This window comes from Aulostomus chinensis, chromosome 1 (assembly GCF_037954235.1).
Source record: "Aulostomus chinensis isolate RoL2024-O1b breed Wild chromosome 1, RoL_Achi_v1.0, whole genome shotgun sequence".
In the NCBI taxonomy this organism is placed as follows: Eukaryota; Metazoa; Chordata; class Actinopteri; order Syngnathiformes; family Aulostomidae; genus Aulostomus; species Aulostomus chinensis.
In genome coordinates, this window is record NC_141320.1 from 25,703,148 (window position 1) to 25,712,559 (window position 9,412).

Genomic DNA, 9,412 nt, shown 5'->3' on the forward strand with positions numbered 1-9,412 from the left:
TTACTACATTACTGAAAGCAATATTTGAGTTTATTAGCAACTATCACTACATTACTGTTAGCAACATTTTGAGGTTAGTAGCAACTCTTACTACATTACTGTCACCATCACTTTGAGGTTGTTCCAAATACTTACTACATTATTGTAAGCATCACTGAGTTTATTAGCAACTATCACTACATTACTGTTCGCATCATTTTGAGTTTATGAGCAATTCTTACTCCATCACTGTCGCATCATTTTGAGATCATTAGCAATACTTCCAACATCACTGTCGCATTATTTTGAGGTTCGTAGCAACATTTACTACATGACTGTCAGCATCACTTTGAGGTTATTCGAAACTTTCACTCCATTACTGTTCGCATCATTTTAAGTTCATTAGCAATTCTTACTACATTAATGTGAGCATCATTTTGAGATCATTAGCAGTTCTTCCGACATCACTGTCGCAATATTTTGAGGTTGTAGCAACTCTTACTACGTTATTGTTGCATTATTTTAAGGTTCGTAGCAACTCTTACTACATTAATGTCAGCATCACTTTGAGTTTATTTGCAACTATCACTACATTACTGTTAGCATCATTTGGAGTTTATGAGCAATTCTCACGACATCACTGTAGCATTGAATTGAGTTCATTAGCAACTCTTACTAAATGACTTTCAGCATCACTTTGAGGTTATTCGAAACACTTACTACATTACTGTAAGCATCACTGAGTTGATTAGCAACTATCACTACATTACTGTCAGCATCATTTTGAGTTCATTAGCAATTCTTCAGACATCATTGTCGCAATATTTTGAGGTTCGTAGCAACTCTTACTACATTACTGTTGCATTATTTTAAGGTTCGTAGCAACTCTTACTACATTACTGTCAGCATCACTTTGAGTTTATTAGCAACTCTCACGACATTACTGTTAGCATCATTTTGAGTTTTTGAGCAATTCTCACGACATCACTGTAGCATTAAATTGAGTTCATTAGCAACTCTTACTAAATGACTGTCAGCATCACTTTGAGGTTGTTCGAAACTCTTCCTACATTACTGTAAGCATCACTGAGTTTCTTAGCAACTATCACTACATTACTGTTAGCATCATCTTGAGTTCATTAGCAATTCTTCAGACATTACTGTCGCATTATTTTGAGGTTCGTAGCAACTTTTACTACATTACTGTCGCATTATTTTGAGGTTCGTCGCAACACTTACTCCATGACTGTCAGCATCACTGAGGTTATTCGAAAGTTTCACTCCATTACTGTGAGCATCATCTTTAGTTCATGAGCAATTCTTCCGACATCACTGTCGCAATATTTTGAGGTTCGTAGCAACTTTTACTACATGACTGTAAGCATCACTTTGAGGTTATTCGAAAGTTTCACTCCATTACTGTTAGCATCATTTTGAGTTCATTAGCAATTCTTACTACATCACTGTCGCATCATTTTGAGATCATTAGCAATTCTTCTGACATCACTGTCGCATTATTTTGATGTTCGTAGCAACTCTTAGTACAAGACCGTCAGCATCACTTTGAGGTTATTCGAAACGTTCACTCCATTACTGTTAGCATCATTTTGAGATCTTTAGCAATTCTTCTGACATCACTGTCGCAATATTTTGAGGTTCGTAGCGAATTTACTACATTACTGTCGCATTATTTTGAGGTTCGTAGCAACTCTTACTACATGACTGTCAGCATCACTTTGAGGTTATTCGAAACTCTTACTACATTACTGTAAGCATCACTGACTTGATTAGCAACTACCACTACATTACTGTTGGCATCATTTTAAGTTCATGAGCAATTCTTTCTGAATCACTGTTGCATCATTTTGAGATCTTTAGCAATTCTTCTGACATCACTGTCGCAATATTTTCAGGTTCGTAGCGACTTTTACTACATTACTGTCGCATTATTTTGAGGTTCGTAGCAACTCTTACTACATGACTGTCGGCTTCACTTTGAGGTTATTCGAAACTCTTACTACATTACTGTAAGCATCACTGACTTGATTAGCAACTACCACTACATTACTGTTAGCATCATTTTCAGTTCATGAGCAATTCTTCCGACATCACTGTCGCAATATTTTGAGGTTCGTAGCAACTTTTACTACATTACTGTCGCATTATTTTGAGGTTCGTCGCAACTCTTAGTACATGACGGTCAGCATCACTTTGAGGTTATTCGAAACACTTACTACATTACTGTAAGCATCACTGAGTTGATTAGCAACTATCACTACATTACTGTTAGCATCATCTTGAGTTCATGAGCAATTCTTCCGACATCACTGTCGCAATATTTTGAGGTTCGTAGCAACACTTACTACATGACTGTAAGCGTCACTTTGAGGTTATTCGAAAGTTTCACTCCATTACTGTTAGCATCATTTTCAGTTCATTAGCAACTATCACTACATTACTGTTAGCATCAATTTGAGTTCATTAGCAATTCTTCTGACATCACTGTCACATTATTTTGAGGTTCGTAGCAACTCTTTCTACATTATTGTTGCATTATTTTAAGGTTCGTAGCAACTCTTACTACATTACTGTCAGCATCACTTTGAGTTTATTAGCAACTATCACTACATTACTGTTAGCATCAATTTGAGTGCATTCGCAATTCTTACTAAATCACTGTCGCATCATTTTGAGATCATTAGCAATTCTTCCGACATCACTGTTGCATTAAATTGAGTTCATTAGCAACTCTTACTAAATGACTGTCAGCATCACTTTGAGGTTGTTCGAAACACTTACTACATTACTGTAAGCGTCACTGAGTTGATTAGCAACTATCACTACATTACTGTTAGCATCATCTTGAGTTCATTATCATTCTTCTGACATCACTGTCGCAATATTTTGAGGTTCGTTTCAACTCTTACTACATTATTGTTGCATTATTTTAAGCTTCGTAGCAACTCTTACTACATTACTGTCAGCATCACTTTGAGTTTATTAGCAACTATAACTACATTACTGTTAGCATCATTTTGAGTTGTTGAGCAATTCTCACGACATCACTGTCGCATGAATTTGAGGTTCGTAGCAACTCTTACTACATGACTGTCAGCATCACTTTGAGGTTATTCGAAACTCTTACTACATTACTGTAAGCATCACTGAGTTGATTAGCAACTACCACTACATTACTGTTAGCATCATTTTAAGTTCATGAGCAATTCTTTCTGAATCACTGTCGCATCATTTTGAGATCTTTAGCAATTCTTCTGACATCACTGTCGCAATATTTTCAGGTTCGTAGCGACTTTTACTACATTACTGTCGCATTATTTTGAGGTTCGTAGCAACTCTTACTACATGACTGTCGGCTTCACTTTGAGGTTATTCGAAACTCTTACTACATTACTGTAAGCATCACTGACTTGATTAGCAACTACCACTACATTACTGTTAGCATCATTTTAAGTTCATGAGCAATTCTTCCGACATCACTGTCGCAATATTTTGAGGTTCGTAGCAACTTTTACTACATTACTGTCGCATTATTTTGAGGTTCGTAGCAACACTTACTACATGACTGTAAGCATCACTTTGAGGTTATTCGAAAGTTTCACTCCATTACTGTTAGCATCATTTTGAGTTCATTAGCAATTCTTACTACATCACTGTCGCATCATTTTGAGATCATTAGCAATTCTTCCGACATCACTGTTGCATTAAATTGAGTTCATTAGCAACTCTTACTAAATGACTGTCAGCATCACTTTGAGGTTGTTCGAAACTCTTACTTCATTACTGTCAGCATCACTTTGAGTTTATTAGCAACTATAACTACATTACTGTTAGCATCATTTTGAGTTGTTGAGCAATTCTCACGACATCACTGTCGCATGAATTTGAGGTTCGTAGCAACTCTTACTACATGACTGTCAGCATCACTTTGAGGTTATTCGAAACTCTTACTACATTACTGTAAGCATCACTGACTTGATTAGCAACTACCACTACATTACTGTTAGCATCATTTTAAGTTCATGAGCAATTCTTTCTGAATCACTGTTGCATCATTTTGAGATCTTTAGCAATTCTTCTGACATCACTGTCGCAATATTTTCAGGTTCGTAGCGACTTTTACTACATTACTGTCGCATTATTTTGAGGTTCGTAGCAACTCTTACTACATGACTGTCGGCTTCACTTTGAGGTTATTCGAAACTCTTACTACATTACTGTAAGCATCACTGACTTGATTAGCAACTACCACTACATTACTGTTAGCATCATTTTAAGTTCATGAGCAATTCTTCCGACATCACTGTCGCAATATTTTGAGGTTCGTAGCAACTTTTACTACATTACTGTCGCATTATTTTGAGGTTCGTAGCAACACTTACTACATGACTGTAAGCATCACTTTGAGGTTATTCGAAAGTTTCACTCCATTACTGTGAGCATCATTTTGAGTTCATTAGCAATTCTTACTACATCACTGTCGCATCATTTTGAGATCATTAGCAATTCTTCCGACATCACTGTTGCATTAAATTGAGTTCATTAGCAACTCTTACTAAATGACTGTCAGCATCACTTTGAGGTTGTTCGAAACTCTTACTTCATTACTGTCAGCATCACTTTGAGTTTATTAGCAACTATAACTACATTACTGTTAGCATCATTTTGAGTTGTTGAGCAATTCTCACGACATCACTGTCGCATGAATTTGAGGTTCGTAGCAACTCTTACTACATGACTGTCAGCATCACTTTGAGGTTATTCGAAACTCTTACTACATTACTGTAAGCATCACTGACTTGATTAGCAACTACCACTACATTACTGTTAGCATCATTTTAAGTTCATGAGCAATTCTTTCTGAATCACTGTCGCATCATTTTGAGATCTTTAGCAATTCTTCTGACATCACTGTCGCAATATTTTCAGGTTCGTAGCGACTTTTACTACATTACTGTCGTATTATTTTGAGGTTCGTAGCAACTCTTACTACATGACTGTCGGCTTCACTTTGAGGTTATTCGAAACTCTTACTACATTACTGTAAGCATCACTGACTTGATTAGCAACTACCACTACATTACTGTTAGCATCATTTTAAGTTCATGAGCAATTCTTCCGACATCACTGTCGCAATATTTTGAGGTTCGTAGCAACTTTTACTACATTACTGTCGCATTATTTTGAGGTTCGTAGCAACACTTACTACATGACTGTAAGCATCACTTTGAGGTTATTCGAAAGTTTCACTCCATTACTGTTAGCATCATTTTGAGTTCATTAGCAATTCTTACTACATCACTGTCGCATCATTTTGAGATCATTAGCAATTCTTCCGACATCACTGTTGCATTAAATTGAGTTCATTAGCAACTCTTACTAAATGACTGTCAGCATCACTTTGAGGTTGTTCGAAACTCTTACTTCATTACTGTAAGCATCATTTTGAGTTCATTCGCAATTTTTACTAAATCACTGTCGCATCATTTTGAGATCATTAGCAATTCTTCTGACATCACTGTCACATTATTTTGAGGTTCGTAGCAACTCTTTCTACATTATTGTTGCATTATTTTAAGGTTCGTAGCAACTCTTACTACATTACTGTCAGCATCACTTTGAGTTTATTAGCAACTATCACTACATTACTGTTAGCATCATTTTGAGTTTATGAGCAATTCTCACGACATCACTGTAGCATTGAATTGAGTTCATTAGCAACTCTTACTAAATGACCGTCAGTATCACTTTGAGGTTGTTCGAAACTGTTACTACATTACTGTCAGCATCACTTTGAGTTTATTAGCAACTATAACTACATCACTGTGAGCATCATTTTGAGTTGTTGAGCAATTCTCACGACATCACTGTCGCATGAATTTGAGGTTCGTAGCAACTTTTACTGCATTATTGTCGCATTTTATTGAGGTTCGTAGCAACTCTTACTACATGACTGTAAGCATCACTTTGAGGTTATTCGAAAGTTTCACTCCATTACTGTTAGCATCATTTTGAGTTCATTAGCAATTCTTCCGACATTACTGTTGCATTAAATTGAGTTCATTAGCAACTCTTACTAAATGACTGTCAGCATCACTTTGAGGTTGTTCGAAACTCTTACTACATTACTGTAAGCATCACTGAGTTGATTAGCAACTATCACTACATTACTGTTAGCATCATCTTGAGTTCATTAGCAATTCTTCCGACATCACTTTCGCAATATTTTGAGGTCCGTAGCAACTTTTACTACATTACTGTCGCATTATTTTGAGGTTCGTAGCAACTTTTTCTACATTACTTTCGCATTATTTTGAGGTTCGCAGCAACACTTACTACATGACTGTCAGCATCACTTTGAGGTTATTCGAAAGTTTCACTCCATTACTGTTAGCATCATTTTGAGTTCATGAGCAATTCTTACTACATCACTGTCGCATCATTTTGAGATCTTTAGCAATTCTTCTGACATCACTGTCACATTATTTTGAGGTTCGTAGTGACTTTTTCTACATTACTGTCGCATTATATTGAGGTTCGTAGCAACTCTTACTACATGACTGTCAGCATCACTTTGAGGTTATTCGAAACTCTTTCTACATTACTTTAAGCATCACTGACTTGATTCGCAACTATCACTACATTACTGTTAGCATCATTTTGAGTTCATTAGCATTTCTTCCGACATCACTGTCGCATTATTTTGAGGTTCGTAGCAACTCTTACTACATGACTGTCAGCATCACTTTGAGGTTGTTCGAAACACTTACTACATTACTGTAAGCATCACTGAGTTGATTAGCAACTATCACTACATTACTGTTCGCATCATTTTGAGTTCATTAGCAATTCTTCCGACATCACTGTCGCAATATTTTGAGGTTCGTAGCAACTTTTACTACATTACTGTCGCATTATTTTGAGGTTCGTAGCAACACTTACTACATGACTGTAAGCATCACTTTTAGGTTATTCGAATTTTTCACTCCATTACTGTTAGCATCATTTTGAGTTCATTAGCAATTCTTACTACATCACTGTCGCATCATTTTGAGATCATTAGCAATTCTTCCGAAATCACTGTCGCAATATTTTGAGGTTCATAGCAACTCTTACTACATTACTGTAAGCATCACTGACTTTATTAGTAACTACCACTACATTACTGTTAGCATCATCTTGAGTTCATTAGCAATTCTTCCGACATCACTGTCGCAATATTTTGAGGTTCGTAGCAACTTTTACTACATTACTTTCGCATTATTTTGAGGTTCGTCGCAACTCTTACTACATGACTGTCGGCATCACTTTGAGGTTATTCAAAACACTTACTACATTACTGTAAGCATCACTGACTTGATTAGCAACTACCACTACATTACTGTTAGCATCATTTTGAGTTCATTAGCAATTCTTCCGACATCACTGTCGCAATATTTTGAGGTTCGTAGCAACTTTTACTACATTACTGTCGCATTATTTTGAGGTTCGTAGCAACACTTACTACATGACTGTAAGCATCACTTTGAGGTTATTTGAAAGTTTCACTGCATTACTGTTAGCATCATTTTGAGTTCATTAGCAATTCTTTCTACATCACTGTCACATTATTTTGAGGTTCGTAGCAACTCTTAGTACATTACTGTTGCATTATTTTAAGGTTCGTAGCAACTCCTACTACATTACTGTCAGCATCACTTTGAGTTTATTAGCAACTATCACTACATTACTTTCGCATTATTTTGAGTTGTTGAGCAATTCTCACGACATCACTGTAGCATTAAATTGAGGTTCGTAGCAACTCTTACTAAATGACTGTCAGCATCACTTTGATGTTGTTCGAAACTCTTACTACATTACTGTAAGCATCACTGAGTTTCTTAGCAACTATCACTACATTACTGTTAGCATCATCTTGAGTTCATTAGCAATTCTTCCGACATCACTGTCGCAATATTTTGAGGTTCGTAGCAACTTTTACTACACTACTGTCGCTTTATTTTGAGGTTCGTAGCAACACTTACTACATGACTGTCAGCATCACTTTGAGGTTATTCGAAAGTTTCACTCCATTACTGTTAGCATTATCTTGAGTTCATTAGCAATTCTTCCGACATCACTGTCGCATCATTTTGAGATCATCAGCAATTCTTCCGACATCACTGTCACATTATTTTGAGGTTCGTAGCAACTCTTCCTACATGACTGTCACCATCACTTTGAGGTTATTCGAAACTCTTACTACATTACTGTAAGCATCACTGAGTTGATTAGCAACTTTCAGTACATTACTGTTAGCATCATTTTGAGTTGTTGAACAATTCTCACAACATCACTGTAGCATTGAATTGAGTTCATTAGCAACTCTTACTAAATGACTGTCAGCATCACTTTGAGGTTGTTCCAAACTCTTACTACATTACTGTAAGCATAACTGAGTTTCTTAGCAACTATCACTACATTACTGTTAGCATCATCTTGAGTTCATTAGCAATTCTTCCGACATCACTGTCGCAATATTTTGAGGTTCGTAGCAACTTTTACTACATTACTGTCGCATTATTTTGAGGTTCGTAGCAACTCTTACTACATGACTGTCAGCATCACTTTGAGTTTATTAGCAACTATCACTACATTACTGTTAGCATCATTTTGAGTTCATCAGCAATTCTCACGACATCACTGTAGCATTGAATTGAGTTCATTAGCAACTCTTACTAAATGACTGTCAGCATCACTTTGAGGTTCTTCGAAACTCTTACTACATTACTGTAAGCATCACTGAGTTTCTTAGCAACTATCACTACATGACTGTTAGCATCATCTTGAGTTCATTAGCAATTCTTCCGACATTACTGTCGCAATATTTTTAGGTTCGTAGCAACTTTAACTACATTACTGTCGCATTATTTTGAGGTTCGTAGCAACTCTTAGTACATGACTGTCAGCATCACTTTGAGGTTATTTGAAACATTCACTCCATTACTGTTAGCATCATTTTGAGTTCATTAGCAATTCTTACTAAATCACTGTCGCATCATTTTGAGATCATTAGCAATTCTTCTGACATCACTGTCACATTATTTTGAGGTTCTTAGCAACTCTTCCTAATGACTGTCACCATCACTTTGAGGTTATTCAAAACACTTACTACATTACAGTAAGCATCACTGAGTTGATTAGCAACTTTCAGTACATTACTGTTAGCATCATTTTGAGTTGTTGAGCAATTCTCACGACATCACTGTAGCATTGAATTGAGTTCATTAGCAACTCTTACTAAATGACTGTCAGCATCACTTTGAGGTTGTTCCAAACTCTTACTACATTACTGTAAGCATAACTGAGTTTCTTAGCAACTATCACTACATTACGGTTAGCATCATCTTGAGTTCATTAGCAATTCTTCCGACAT